Below are 16456 nucleotides of genomic sequence, written 5' to 3' on the forward strand. Positions count from 1 at the left end.
GATGAGTGGTAAAACCTGAATGTGTCAAAAAAGCATGTAAAAAAGATTAAAGGAAGCCTATGTGGACAAGAAGGCAGATGCTGGCTAGTTTGTCAAAATGGAAGCACTTTTTGAGTTGTATAATTCAAGTTGTATTGTCTTACATAACCAGAAGATGGACATCTCCACTCCCTCTGAAACTACAGTCTTCATGCAGTACACTGTCCAAACAGGTCTAATGCTCACATTTATCTTGTGTCCTCAGACAGCACACCACAATATTTTAAAAAACACAGAGGCGGGTATTTTGCTACGATAACCGTAGTTTCTGCTGTGGCGGCATGGTTAGCGTGATTGAAGATGATAATCTGAGGAGGAAAGAAAGCAACACGACAGGGCTTTAATGGAAAAGCCTGTTATCCTTCGATCACAAGGAGAGCAGGTGGGCTCGTCTGTGTCAAAGAGTGAAGCCAGCTATGTTGTTGGGGGGGGGGGGGGGGGGGGGGGCTGTCTGAGTGTCTGAGTTAGAGGGAGAGGTCAGGTATGTTGTGATCACAGAAGGAATGGGTGAGGTTTTCTCTGTCACTTTTGAGTTTGGATATTTTATCATAGAACGAGGAGGGGAATGATTGTCCATCTCAGAATGTAATTGGGCATTTTATGAAAACATAAAAACAAATGTAGGGTTGTCTGGTTAAAGTAAAGCTGGGTATTTTGCAATCCTACAAAGATGGAGGGAGCTTTCTATGACAGATAATGCAGTCAAAGATATAGTGATTGTAAAGAGGCTGGAGATATCCCAGCCATATTTTTCATTATCAATGCCCTTTTTATGGCACAGCTCACACATCTGTTCTATTTTTGTTTTTGGGTGCATCTTACATTTGGCCTGTATATTCCTTGTGTGGTAAATGAATGTAGTTTCATAAGGCCTACCATGACTGTCTTTGAATAAATTTGATGTGTAGCTTTCATTGCCACTCATATAATCTGCTGACTTTAAATGGTCTTTTACTATGTTTTGGGGTTCATTTGGGGTTTTTTTAGCTTTGGTTTTTTTTTTTAGCTTGTTTAGATTCCATTTTAGGGATTTTTTTATTAGATGTTGTTAGATTGATGTAGGCAGTAACTTAGCAGAACACATGCATACAGTTAAATGTGCCATCTTCATTATCTCCTCAACATGCAGTTGTTATTCAGCGGGACAATTTTGGAGACAGTACCCCTATTCACAACTACAAGAAGAAGTTTTTTTTGTGTGTGTATGGAATGGGAGCTTGTGAACAACATGAAGATGGTTTGGGAGATTAAAGAAACAAAGGGCAATTGACAGTATATAAATATTCTTTGAAAAGATCAGTAAATTTCAGATGAGTGGTCTCATAGGAATGAGTGTAAAGAAATCAAAACAGATCAGAAATGAAGGCATGACGGTCTCCATAAGTAAATGCACAGAACATTCCTCAGGAAAATGAGTCATTAGCCATTAGCCAAATTCGTGTCACATATCACGCTCCCGATTTCTATCCTGGTTGGACTTTTTGCTGTTGAAGTGCCAATTGGCTACCTCTGGAATTAGTCTTTATGAAAAAATGGTAACAAAAATATAGGGGAGGACTGAGGAATAAGTGTCATGTGCTTAAATGGGTTCACTCTGGAGGATTAAAGCTTAAAAAAATATGTCCACAATGCTGGCACAAGGTTGAAATTCAATGTGTACAGTATAAACAGACATACTGTGTATCTGTAAGTGAACCAATAACATGGCTCAAGACCATGACTCCATTGCAACATTTGGGTTCTTGTACACTGGCAGTTATGACACTCAGCAAGTAAGTCAGGGAGCATCTGTCAGTAGCAGGGCCTATAGATAATGTTTTACTGCTTGGGTTCATGGCCAGATGAAAAGCTGAAACAGAGAAAGGGGTCGATGCAGGAACATGTCCAAGCCTGGTCACAGAGAGCTGAAGATAGAAGGGGTTTTTCTTTTGTGATAAAAGCTGTGTTGATTCTCTGTTGGAATTCTTTGAGCCGTGTTATCTCACCATCGAGTGCCTCCAGTCCCCCCTGCACCAGCGGAAACAGAAAGCACCCAAATGCTGCAGAAGACCGATAAAGTGACAGAAATCTTGCTTTAAGGAAACGGTGAAAAGAGCTTTTTCCTATGGTTGAAGTGCTTTTGTTTTCATTTTCTTGAACCCTACTGCTTAAGTAAAGAAACTGTGGTGTGAGTTTTTTCGCCATGGAGAGGGCAACAGAGTAGGCCCCCCTGCAGAGGTCTCGCCTTACAGGAATTGTGATTTAATGTGCACTACAGAATCAGGCCAAGTGAGAGCTGAACTCAATGTACTTTCACAGAGACAGTCAACCTTTATATGTACATAAAGTTACGTAATGTCACTCTCTTTCATTTTGTTTTTCTGTGTGACAGAAATAATTCAGCAAATCTATTGCTCCCCCTTGGCAAATATCTTGAAGGATTTACATAAATAGCAGTTTACAAGGTCAATTCTGTGGTGCAAATACCAGTGTATAAATCCATCCCAAAGATTACTGGTCTTTCAGCTCATAGCCTCTGGTTTCAGTTTCTCTTTGATTTTCGGCACTTTCATGCAAATAGTTATTGAAAAACAGGGTGTTTCTTTTCTCCAGGGCAATTTTGTGCTTTCAAACAAGACCAGTTGTTAAAAACCCCCTGAAGAGATGTTTCTGCCCTTTGAAAATGAAGACTCCTTGCCCTGATTTAGTGGTTTTGTCAAAATAACTTAAAAAAAGATGAAGATCAAATGCTAGAGTGAAGGTGTTACTGACCGGCCTTGTCCCTCCCTGTCCCTCCTACAGAAACGATTTGCAGTACTGATGGGGAAATGTGACCCCGTAAGGACAAACTTGAGAGCTCGGAGAAGAGCTGATAGAGTGATCAGTTCTGTGATGACGGCTGGGACAGGAGACCTCTGCCAGGGCTGCGCTGAACAGATTCGACATGCGTGTCGGATATTTTTCCAAGAGAAATAAGACATTAGGAGACTTTGAATGTTTCTCCCCCATAACAACTAGTAGCTCTTAACACGGCAGTTTTCTGGAGGCCCAGCCAGCACTGTGTAGTGAGTGGTGGAGCAAGGCTGCAGCAGCCTGTTTGCCAACACAACACAGCTGCAGAGCTCAATAGTCAGGAGGCCGTAAAACGTTTAACATTTTCAGAAGTTATCTGACGATAGAGAGAGGCCCGCGCTGTGAAATGCAAATGCGGCTTTCTTGTAATCGTTTCATCAAAGAAAAAAAAAAAAAGAAGAAAAAATGAGATTGCTGTCGGGCCCCCGTGACAAAGCACGTATTGTACCCGTGACCCGCTCCCTTCATCGTAGACACATTAGCGGTCACATTTTCTGAAAGAAGCCCAAAAAATGGGATTTAAAGTGTCTGGCCACCTTCTCAGGGGGCTTTGATATTCAAATGAAACATGGCGCTATACAAACAGGGCCTGCGACTGGGGGCAGAGGATAAATTGGATGGAATTTCTGACAGATGAAAAGGGTGGCCTGACATTTCACGGGGAGTGATGGGGGACAATGAGACAATGTTGGTTTAATGGGGTCGGTGGGACATTAGGGGTATATGCAGAGTAGCCTGCCCTCTGTGGACAAACAGTGCCAGTGCAGTGGAGGTGTCGCATTAAGACGGCTTATTTCCATGCCAGAGGAGCATTGGATTATGGGGGCTGGGAGGCATGACTATTGCACAGCATAGGCTAACTGTCCAAACCTGTCATAAATGATTTGTCATTCAAAAGAGGGAGCTGCGGGCCTTTATTCATCATTGTTCAAATGGGGATGGACAGAGACTGCGCTCGGAGACCGGGTAATGCACATAGTAGTAACACAGGGCAGTAGTGGGGCCAGGAGGAGGAGCCACAGTGAATAGAATAGAATCACATTGTTTCACTGTCACTTATTCCTTAGTCCATGATGGTTCCATGTGATTGGATGGTATCACCACTTCGGGACCTCCAGCTCAGCTTCCTCGCTGTCATTCCTGTGGAGCCCTCCATTTCCCAAGAACTGGACCCTCGAGGACTACATGCTATGCATATTCTGCTGTATAACTTTTAAGATTTAAGATTTACAAGACTCATTATGTTTTACGCACCATATATTGCTGTGTCTTACTACCTACATGTTTCACCATTCTTAAGTACTGTTAAGAATTTCATAGGAAACTCTTTCCTACTCAATTTGTCCACCCAGTGCCAGCCAGAAGCAGATGGGCTCCCCCTCTGACTCAGGTTCTGCTCAAGGTTTCTTCCTACTTTTCAGGGAGTTCTTCCTTGCCACTGTCGCCTTTGGCTTGCTCTGAGGGGGTATCAGGCCTGGAATACCGATGTAAAGCTGCTTTGTGACAACTCATGTTGTAAAAAGTCCTATTTACATGAATTGAATTGAATTGAATTGCATCAAATCTGAAATCAGTGGCAGAACCAGTGGCTTTGCACATCATAGACTGATATTCTGCTGAGATAAAACTCTAATTAGATTGTACATGCTGTAAAATCATGGTGAAACACAGGTGGGTTCAAACTGAATCCTGTCATGCTGTCTTGTCTGTGATAAACTACAGCAGTATCACAGTGCTGAAGAACAAGAACTAGTTTTTGGTGAAACCCCAACCCTATAAAACTGACAGCTGTTCATTCTCATTGTCAGCTGTCTCCTTGATGTGACTCTGATACACACCTTCACTTGTCACCACATCACCAGCACAAGTGTTTTATAACAACAACAGTGCAGATGCAATATCTGAATTTATCTTTCTCGATATAGGGAAGTGTGGTTTCAGCTGACATTTTAGAAGGATTATCTATATAGCTAAGATACATAACATATATTTATATATCACATTTTTAGCCTGGAAAAAATACAGATTTTCCAAAACATAATAAACTCTCTCCCCATCATCTGAAACTGAATATTAAAGAGGACATGAATGATTACATTCATAATGTCTACAATGACTATTCATACTCCTTCTCTCACGTCTTCCATTGAAGATTCAGCATGCTGACGACGTGAAACTTTGCCCCCATCAAGGCACCAACAAGGCCGCTCTTTCTCTCTCTCGCCCCGGCCGCCCCTCCCTGGATGTGGCGGACGAGCGGAGGGATTGGGGTGTACGTGCTGCTGGACAGAGTCCCTTTTCCGGAATCAATGCTCTTTGGACGGAAAGGGGGGGGTGGTGATCATGGGCCTGTGTCCTCCTCTCTCTCTCCTTTGTCCTGGTCATACACTGCGCAGTTTTTAGAAGAGGGAGCTCAAGCCCCATTAAAGTTAATGTCATGCAGGACACATCACAGTGTTACAATGAGCACTGAGCCCCCTGAGAGCTGATCTTTCAAAGAGTTTGACCACAGGCACCCTGAATAAGAGCATCTGACAAACAAATAATAACATCCCTTCTCTCACTTTTTGTTTATGCAGTCTTCTGAATCTTGAATCATTTAGGGCACGTGAAGTGAGCTTCATGTGTTCTTTCAGTTTGCGACAATATTACAACATGGAGATGAATAAACATTCACACAGAGTTGTCCTGTTTGAGATCTAAAGCCATTCCTTAAGGATTCCCTTTGAGATTCAGTTTAATGTGTGTGTGTGGGTGCAGGGAGGTTTAATTAGAATTCATGAGGAAAAATGTTAAGGAACAATAAGGTTCATTAAAGGTCAATGCATCTCTCCCGTGCTTGTGAACTGGCAGCAGTTTATGTTATGTTTCAAACGAATGATTTTGAAAAATAAAGCATGATTCAATTAAGTTGGAGTGCAGAGAACACGATGACAGTGTTTTCCTTCTGTGGGCTTCGGATCCCGTTTGGTCTATTCTTTTCGGTCTCCTTGTGTGTTACCATAGCACCCATGTGATGTTCTCATGCAAATCCCATGGGTCCTGCCACTGTGGATCTGCATGTCCTCTATGGCACCATGGATCACAAGCAGATGTCCTCCTCAGCATTGTGGATGGCAAACATCCTGTCCTCTGCGGTCCTGTGCATTATATACAGATCTACTTGTGCTCTGTAGTACTGAGAATAGCAAACAGATAAACATGCACATGTCAACATATCCTCGGTAGCACAGTGGATCATGCACAGACCTACATGATGTCTATAACACTGTGGCTCATACACAGGTCTTCACTTCTTCTATAATACAGTAGATCATCTACCATGGGCATGGCGTATCCGAGAGCGCAGCCTGACTACGGTGAGAGGTTTTTTCTTTTTTAATTTAATGTACCTCTTTGCCTCGCTACTCTCACAAGTGTGTACATTCAGAAACTAGAGAGAGACCGAAAAAATGTCAGATTGATACAGAGTGCATTATAGGACTGGAGCCAGCTAGCCAGTCTTCCAAACACTATTGCTCTTATCTTATTTTGCTTCGATGAATATCATCTTAGTTTCCACTGCTACTTGGCTCAGGGTAACCTTTTATTTTGTAAAGGCTTATAGATTTTGTCTGAAAGTTAAAAGATACCAGCTAGTCAGGGAACCCTTCAGATGTCTACAATCGCTCTGTATCAACAGATTCTTCGGTGACAGTGGCATTAGCTGACGAGCTGTCTGTTAGCTGTGTGTCACCCAGACGGATCCCTGAGGTAAAGGCTGTGCTTGGGCAGGTTCTGCCTGTGGTGTGGACAGCAGGGGGCGGTGGTGCTGCTCAGGTGGAATTTTTGCTCTCTTGGGTTTCAGGTCAGCTGGGCTTCCTGCAGCTGGTCAGACACAGTGCTGTCTGCAAGCCCTTGTGGAGCTGGATTCAGGCCAGGGATGGAGCAAAGAAAAGGAGGGGTGGTGGGGGGATGACTGAGGGCACTCAGGCTCAGAGAAACACCTGGGAGGTCAGCAGTGCTGGGAGCCTCTCATTTTCATGGCCCAAAAGGAACACATACATTACCTCCTATCAGAATAGTACCCTCATAAAAGTAAAAGCCAAGTAGTTTAACATTGTCAGCTTGAAAATCTAGATAGGGGTTATGCTGTACTTTTAGGTTCATATAAAATACTTACATTAATGAAATGTAAGGAACAAAATACATTGAATGAGGAACCTATTATTGCAAAGATAGAGAAAGAAAACTTTGCCCCTTTCTCCCATTTAAAAAAAGAAGTACTCTTCATGACCTTCCAAAAATCTATCTACTTACTACCACTAAAGAGCACTTCGACCAAGCTCTTGAAAGCATTGTTCATTTCATTTTGTGGACTTTCTTTCTGTGGAGGGCTCTGGAAGAAGCCATTTAAACTCAATATTCTTTTCGGCTTTGCTCTGGTTTTTCTCCTCATTCAGGGTTCATTCATTTGATCAACTTGACATTGTTTCCTTTTTTGCCACCATGTTCTATGCATTGTAAGCCCCAGGACTTTTAGCACTGGTTGATAATAGCAGTTTGAGCGCTTGGAGGTGCTGAGAGGAGAGCGGCGCTGCAAAGCCCCCTCAGCGAAGAGACCCGTCTGGTCTGAAACACTGGCCTAATGAGGGGATATTTCTCTCACAAAGGGACAAAAGAGACAGAGTGAAAAGAGCAGATCCGACTCCTCCTACCAAGCAGTCATGGAAACGTACAGTAAAATTCCATCAGTGGAGTGGTAAGGACCAGGAAGAGAAACGCACTCAATTCGTGTGGAGCGATGTATTGGTTTGAGAAACCACATACAGATGTAGAAAAAATGACTCATGCCAGTTGTGTATAAATACAATCTGAAAATGCTCTTTGAGTCAGATAACTGCATGCACATTACCACAATCACCCTGAAGAGATACTATTACAAGACGCTTCCAAGAAAGCACTTCCAAACGTCTGAAACGTTATGTTTTTACACGCACCATTGATCAGTGCTCCGCTTTCTGTAAAGATAAAAGAAGGCAAAAGGTTTCGTTTTCAAGGTTCCTGTATTTTGTTTCTCTTCCCCAATGCCCTACCAATATGGACCTAAGGATGATATATTTTTGATTTAAGCATATAACATCTTTGCCGAATGATGAACAATATGACAAAATTTTCCCCCATCCCAAAAATCTGTGAATGGTGGGAACCATGTTTATGTCTTGTGTAAAGTACTGATCTGGTCCACATGGTAAATATTTAAGTTGGAAGCACAGCCTTTGAAATGTCATCTTCCTGATTGATATGGACCGACCGCTGTGTTGTTGTGACCTCTTTTGGTCAGCTGCGATTTCCAGTGCGCTATTTGTTTATTTTTTTATGTGCAATATGTCAGTCCTGTGGATGCCTGATGCCCGAAGGTTACCTGTGACTCCATCCTAAATGGATTTCAGCTTGGCCGTCCTGAACAGTCTCCCTGGTCAGCAAGCACACTTTGCTGCAGCAAGGGTCTGCTCTCCAGGGAGACAGAGTTGTGTGGTCAAGTGAGTGACATATAAATGGCAACCAGATGTTTCCGATTTTTTTCCCCCTGTCCTATTTTTTTTTTTTTCGTTTGAAGTGTGGTGCAGACACACTGAGCGAGGAGGTCAGCCCCACTGCAGGCCAGGCTTAAGGGCCGGCCGAGAGCTGACAGCACTGTGGGCCAGAGCAAACTCAGAATCTAGTGCAAGATTAGAAAAAACAAGCACTTACTCTGTGTGGAAGTGGCTTTGAGCAAAAGGGGCTGTTCGGTGTCAGCCTCGCTCCATGAGAATAGTGATTTGTGGCAGATCCTTAGAGAGAGAGCTGTCTCAGCGCCGCTCCAGAGCAGAGAGCAGATATCAAACTGCCCTGCACTGTATTGGCCCTCTCAATGAGACAAGACCAGGTGTGAACACTCCCATCGCTGCGGGACAGGTCAGCATGTCATGCCTCTTGATTATCATTTTATTTATGTCATAGATGTCACGCACAGGCGCCAGTGGTACTGTAAAATACACTTGCCACTGTAAAATACCCTTGGTACGCTGTGTTCTCTAATATTGGAAGATGACGATACCCTTGCATGTGAGATGGGGAGACAGGGGGAAATGGCAGAACAGAGATTGAGGGTGAGCTGGTTGAACGTGGTGTGTGCTCCGGTGCCACGGATGCAGGTGGCAGAGTTGATAACACAGGGGCACAGCAGAGAGAGTGTGCGTTGAGGATGCTGCTGCCTACTACGTGCTGCTGGCGTTTCATTCTTCATTGCGTCATGCCACTGAGCCCCTGCTGGGAGCAGAGGGGGGTGCTGGGGCCCTATATGCAGCTGTCCGTGGTGCACTGAGGGCTCTGTATATCTAGCACACACATTTTAGCCCCGATTTAATTCTGTCGGCCCCACTTTTGAGGCTTTCACCATTTTACCACAACTGGAGGCGGACGGACCCTGAAAACGTACCTCAGCTTAACACCTTACATGTAGTAAGTCAGGTCCTGCAAACAAAGATGGTATTTCTTCCAAGCTCTTTACATTTTGCCAGGGGATATCAAACTGTCTTGATATTTTATTGTTATGTATTACGGAATCCTGTTTAGCACTAGGTTTTAGGAGCACTGAGAGCCTGCCAACAGCTAAACAAACAAAAAACAGCTGTGTATCCTGTAGAATGTCAGCAAATAGCAGGGAGAGAGTCCTGGAATAAGAACTATAACATGCAGATAAATGGAGTCTGGGAGTGGTGCAAATAACTGATGCAAATAAAATTAATCAGTGCACTATTCCCTGGAAAATAAACAGAAGATGAAGTATTTCGATGTGGCAAGAGTGTGAGAATTGATTTAATCAGTGGTGAACAGCTACCACTACAGCAATAGAATCATATGAAGAAGAAAGAAATCACAAGATAGCTTAATGCAAACAGGTCGGTGACTGTGTGTCCTCATCATAAGTGTTTTATGACCCCACAATGACCAGTGGGTGGCAGTGATTTCAAAATTAGTGGGGTGAGTCAGACCTGACTGGCCAGATACTGAAATGGCCCGCTCACAATGTCTGTCAGGTTCACATGCTGTACATTGCTGTGCAATCACTATTTTCAGGGATCGTGCTGTGTGTACCAAGAGGAAGAACAAAGAAATCCAACTGTAGGATGTTTAGGTGCTGAGTGGAAGTAACAGACTGTTCTACCCCTCTGGTCTCGGCAAGGAAACAGAAACTTGAAGAGGAATGTCTCATTGAATGCAAAAGATTATATTAATTGCCATGAAAATACACAAAACTCAGATGTTCAGCACTGTATTGACTCAGATGTTCGGGAGCAGATTGTCTTGATTGTCTGGTACAATGTGAAAGGCACGGTCTCTGTGAATGGAAATGAGAAACACACCCTGGATCAGTTTCAGAAGCCCTCATAAAAACACATGTGAGTCTGGCCAGCAGAGGCTTTAAGTTTCAGGTACAGGCACAGAGCAGAATTAGTGCACAGCACAATCACTTGATCGGCACGTGACTCACAGGTTCTGTGACCTGTATTGTTTACTATAACAATTTCCACCAAATCTATCTTCTACAAAGACTTCCTTAAACATTTTTAAAATATATTTTTAGCGCTGTTTTTATATAACAAAAAGAAAACCAAAGTCAATATATTGTCAGTAAAACCAACCTGACTTGTATAATATTATGCATTTTATTTATGCATGATTCAAAAAGTCTGAACTATTTTCTAGCTCAGGTAACATGACTGTATTCCTTCTAGTGTGAGCTGTGGCACAATCTTCTGTTTTTTGAACTATGTCACATGAATGACTGCATTTCTTGTCTGTCAGCCACTCAGGTTTATGAGCTTAGTGTTTTTTTCCTCCATGTCCCCAGCTGTCCTGTCTTGGCACTGTGAGGTGAGATTCATTTTCCAGTAACCTGCTAGGTAGTAGGGCGGTAGGTAGGGCAAACCACAGGTGTGGTTTTAGTATTCAGAAATAACCCATAACCAGGAAGATCATTCCCTTCTGGCTTATTGGGAAGATACTCCCTTTCAGGTTTGTGGCTGTGTTGGTGATAACACTTGTCACCCTTGTTTATAACATTGTGTTGATGGGAAACGTGTTCACCTTTGGATTTCCTTGCTGTCAAACTAGATGAGACAGGTCAATCCCCCATTTACAAACTGCACTGCCATGCTCTCATCTCTCTCTCTCTCTCACCCCTCTCTTATTCCCTGCTGCCCCTCAGTGTTGGGGAGGCTTCTTCCCCCTGCTGTCCCCCGTGAGGAAGGATGTGTCCAGCTGGCAGGGTTTGATCTACAAGGGTATTGTGGGAAGTGACATGACCCCAGACGTACCCGGCTCTGCGGTCGCCCGCATGCGGACACTTCAGAAAGACAAGCAAAAATGAAGAAGCTGGAGAAGAAAAGGACTTCACAGCCAAGGCAAACCGCAGGTCTTTATCCGCCCCGCTGTCAGGCGGCCACATGTGTCTGCTGAGGGGAAAAATAACACAAACATCAGAGGGCCCTCGCTACACTTTGAGGTGAGATCGCGGTACTCTTCCCTTTTAATGCCTGTAGCCTTACAGCTGTTGAAAAGGCTGAGGTTGATTCTGTTGATTTTGTGCTGGTGGAATTATCCTTAATATCTTCACCTTAACCTCTCGCGCAGCACTAATCTTTCCCACCTGGTTCTGTTCAAGGTACTCTCAGCTCAGTTGCAAATGAACTGCAGATTTGTTTCCACTCAAAGTTTGTTGGCGTGAAAGTCATTACTCTGTCTTTAGGAGGAAGAACTGTTTGTGATAAAACATACATATACAATATCTATCTATCTATCTATCAACATATCTATCTATCTATCTATCTATCCGTCCATCTAGCAAGAAATCCTGATTTAGGATGAAAGAGGTTGGGGAGTGAGGACAAGAGTGAGAAAAACAGTGAGCAAAAGTGACAAAGCACATGAAAATCATAAAAATGGGTGGATGAGCCCCAAAAATATAATTATCCAATAATTTTGAGCCAGTGTTCCAGAATGTAACACCCGCTTATAAAACTGCAATGATGACAAAATAAGATTCAGTTCACAATGATGCTGTTTACAACACAGTGTCCATGAAGGTATTGCATCCTAAACAGGGGACACTTGTATACATAACAGATAAAACACAATAGATACATGTATCATCAAGTGCCCGCTAACTCATAAAGCTCCTGAAGCTTGAGAAATGCCTCCAATGAATGCAATTCCAAATGAATGTGTTTGCCACATAAAGTCACAACACTTGCTCATTGTTTTCTGTTCCTTCAGAATTGATTTGGCAGCAGCACCAAATCCTCAAGACCAAGATAAACACCACAACATGCAAACAATTCCCCATGCTTATGTTTGTTAACTAAGGCTCTAGTTGGCTGACTACATTTACATATTGAACAGGTCTACGTCTCCCTTACGGGTGGTTTTATTTATGCACGTGGTTTCATTTATGCACATTATAATATCCGCAATGCCACATGCACCGTCTGCCAGTTAATTATACTTTTTTGGTATGAAACCAAATGAACCAAAACTGAAAGTTAAAAATTGCAGGCAAACTCTGTGTCGGTACTTCAGCCCCTAGCTGTCGTTTTTGTGTTCTCCCTGTCTGTCAGTGTCGTCCACGTGCTGTTGTTTACAGATCCCATGTGTTCCTGCCCTGCCCTGCTCTCCGCCCTGTCCCCGCCCACCTGATTTCCTGATGGCCTCCACCTGCCTGCCTGCCCACCTGCATCCCATCTCCTTGTCAGCCCAGCCCTATATATTCCCTGCTTGTCTCTGTCTTGTTGTTAGTTTGTCTCAGTGCTTTCTCTGTTATGTACCTGCATTGTTACTCCTGTTATTGTTCCCGTACTGGCTTCTGCCTGACTTCCTACCTTGTCCCTGCCTGCCGTCCTGCCTTGGTTGCCTGATCTGCCTGCCTACCCGGTTTTGACCCAGCCTGTTCCTGTCTTGGTTTGTTTCTGCCTCGGACTGCCTTCCTGGTTTTTTTTGACCGTGCCTGTACTGCAACCGTGAACTTGCCCTGTGATTCCAATAAAACCCCTTGGAACATGTACATGCCTGGTCTGCATTCGAGTCCGTGCATGTGCCTTGACACTCTAATTGAAACTAATGCATCTGAAGGAGGTGCAAAAGCTGCCTGTATGCGTGTGTAAGCCCGTACCACGTCAGTTGTCCACGTGCATCTTTGAAAAGCGCTGACCTCAACAAAAAAAAAAAGTAACCGTAACGTGTAGTCTTCTGCAGCGATCTCATGGATAACCGTTAATGGGGAGTTGCCTGTTGAGGCTGATCTTGGGAAAAGTACAGTGAGAGAGTAGAGCGAGCAGCTGGAGGGCCACTCACGGCATCTGGTTTCCATCAGCGTATCGCACACAGAGCGCTGTGGCAGGAAACACAGAAACAAAGGAGACAGTTGTTTATAGCTGTCAGACCCATCCCTGCGCAAGAGGCCCAGAAACCCTTCCTTGCCCCATTCTGAATCAGACTCTTACCCCTACCCCCACAACACCCCACCCCACCCCCCAGACCCAGCCCTGCGCAAGAGGCCCGATCAGTCAGAGGATGGACCAGAACCCAGTCACCACCTCCATCAGGGATAGCGTGATGACAGTAGGGATGTCCCCACTGGTCTGTTCAATAAGCTGTTCCCTTTTACCTGTCATGCTCTCACTCTTTTGCATATTGCGCATTTACTGACCGCGTTTGCTGTCTCGCCCATGACACGCCCACTGTGTCACCATCACGCACTCGGGGTTCCACCCATCACCCGCTTGCTGTTCCAACTACTATGCGCTTGCTGTTGCAACTACCACGCCCTCGCTGTTCAAATTACTCCACGCTTGCTGTCTCACCCATTACTTACTTCACATTTATTGCCATTTTTTCATGTTTATAGACAACCAATGCAACATTTTGCGTGAAAGCAGAGAGATTCCAGGCCACACAGTCAGTGCAGTAGGACTGAGTGGAAGCTGTTGATTTGTACCCCTTGCTCACAAAGAGTGCTAGATCCAAATGTGGATTGAAAAAAAGGAGTCACATTTAAGTAAGATACGTCAAGTTCTGCAAACACCAAGAGGATGACCTACAGAGGCAGCTGCAGCTCTCTATAGACGGACCCTTCATTGAGATCTGACAGGATAATCATACATACACTGTGTACATACATCTGTTCCTAGCGTTCTCTTCCTCCCAGCTCAAATATGGCTCTTATTAGAGTTATGGATGTTGTATAACCCCAGGGCAAAGCCAAAGGTGGTGTACTAATGTAGAGCAGACATACTGCTGCCACCATTTACATGCTGCTGACACAGACATACCCATCAAATCGTCATCCACCATATCGGCGTGCTTCTTCCCTCGGAGATCATTTTAAAAGGCGAACTTGGAGGAATATGTCACAAGGAGACATTATGACCTGATTCAGCCTTCAATATCAGCACACACAGGAGATATATAGGACCCACACATTCAGGAGCAATAAGAAGCGCTTTAGCCCAACATATGCATCAGAGTAGGCATGACCGATTGATTTATGGTAGTTTAGCAGTCCGGGGAAACACAAGGCCTAGTGTGTCCTGTGGAGAGACTGTGCTGGAGGGTCCAGGGGTCAGACCGCAAGAGAGACTGAGACCCAGGAGGAGTACGGGGTCATGTACCAGCACCTCTTGCTCTTTGGGAAGTGACCCCGTGAACTGTCAGGGGTGTTAGCGGGAGTTAGCGGCAATAAAATAAAAAACACTTTGGGCAGTTCGATTTTGGCCTTTAAAAGTGGACACAACTATTGCACCTTTATGGATGTGTCCACACCACAGACACACACACACACCACACACAAGCATACATAGTTCAACAATGCAGTTATCAGTGTTCAGAGGGGTACTACATGTTGTCAGCATACTCATTTATTTTGAAGAAACATTACACTTGATAATGATATAAAAACATATGGAACCAATTTCAGTGGCAAGAATATTCAGGAACTATGAATTCCCAGATGTGATACACAATAAATGTATGTGTTTTATAGGGTTATTTACTGACAAAATTTAACACAAATATAAGAATTCATAATTATTCATTTATATCATATCTTCATAAAAATCTTTTTTTTTTTTAGATAAGATGATATCACTTCAACATAATGTCACAAAATTATATATAAATAGTAATAAATCTTTCATTGTTTTAGAATGCGTATGTGAAAAGAAAAACATTTAACCTGAATATTTATTTCTGTCTTCAGTATATAATTTTGGGACAGAATGTTCAATATTTTATTTTTATTTAACACCTTTTAATAATTGTATATTCTGTCTCATTTTATATCGCAAAGGGAATTAAATTATTATTGTGTAATTATTTTGTGGCTGGACTAAAAGACAATCTCCCTTTGTTCAGTTTGCACTGGGGACCCTGAAAATACTGGCCCAAATCGAGTTTCTCACAAACACAGCAAGGGGAGCAGCAAATGTTTTCCAAATCCTAAAAAGTCTCCATAGGAATCACTGTTTTTATAAGACTGCCAGACCTCTTTGGTGCTCTTCTGTTCTCTGTGAGCTAATGAAAGCTGTCTTCTGAAGGTTGGGTTTGTTGGTTTAACGTGCCAGTATATGCTGAAGAGTACAAATAAGAATACACATATATGGTAACATGTGTATGCAAACATACACATGCACCTTTGGGAATAAAAAAGAACAGGAATGAAGGCATTAATACAATTTGTTATTAATAAAACATGCACTAGATATAATAGTGTTCAATAAAAAAAAAAACAGCTCCAGCATTTTTTGGCTCTTTTATAGCGTTATCATATTTTGCAGGAGGAGCATTACCTATAATGTGACCTTAGTCTGTTTTTGCAATTTCTCTCAAAAATTGGTGTCGACTTGCATTCATATCTAAGATTGTGACATTTTTACTGGCATCACTGTATCTAAAATAGTATGAAACAATGTTTCTCCACTCAACTCTGTCCTTTTCCAAAATAAATAAATAATATCCTTGAAGCTGCTCTAAGTAGCAAAATGCATATATTTCAAAATTGAGTGTTGTGCATATGGGGGAGGGGGGTTCATTTATATATTTATCTATAGATTTGCAAGATTTGGATTAAGTCATTAGGAATTTATTGACAAGTTACTTTTTGTATATACTATTTATATTTTGTATTCTTTTATTTTTATAGTCTCTTTCCATGATTTATATAAATCAACATCCTAGGTCCATTTTAAATGTTAAAATAAAATGTTCTTATTTGTGTAATAATTTCATTTACTCAGAAGGCCCAGAAGCATTTGATCCATTTGAACAATCAATTTCTATTTTCCTTTTTTTCATACAAGAAAGTGCCAAGATTTGTGTAGCTGGTAGCAGTCTGGTAAGAAAGAGTACCTGACTTTGCGTCATTGTTTACCTATGTTTAGACTTCCATAAATCTATGGTTTCCTCATAATAAAATCCAGACTTAATAACTGCACCAACAAGAATGAACACAGTGAATGTCAATCTATGATTTTACAGAACCCACTCTAAAGGGGACTGCAAACTGCTA

The sequence above is a fragment of the Megalops cyprinoides genome, chromosome 17 (genome assembly GCF_013368585.1).
Source record: "Megalops cyprinoides isolate fMegCyp1 chromosome 17, fMegCyp1.pri, whole genome shotgun sequence".
NCBI classification, from domain to species: domain Eukaryota; kingdom Metazoa; phylum Chordata; class Actinopteri; order Elopiformes; family Megalopidae; genus Megalops; species Megalops cyprinoides.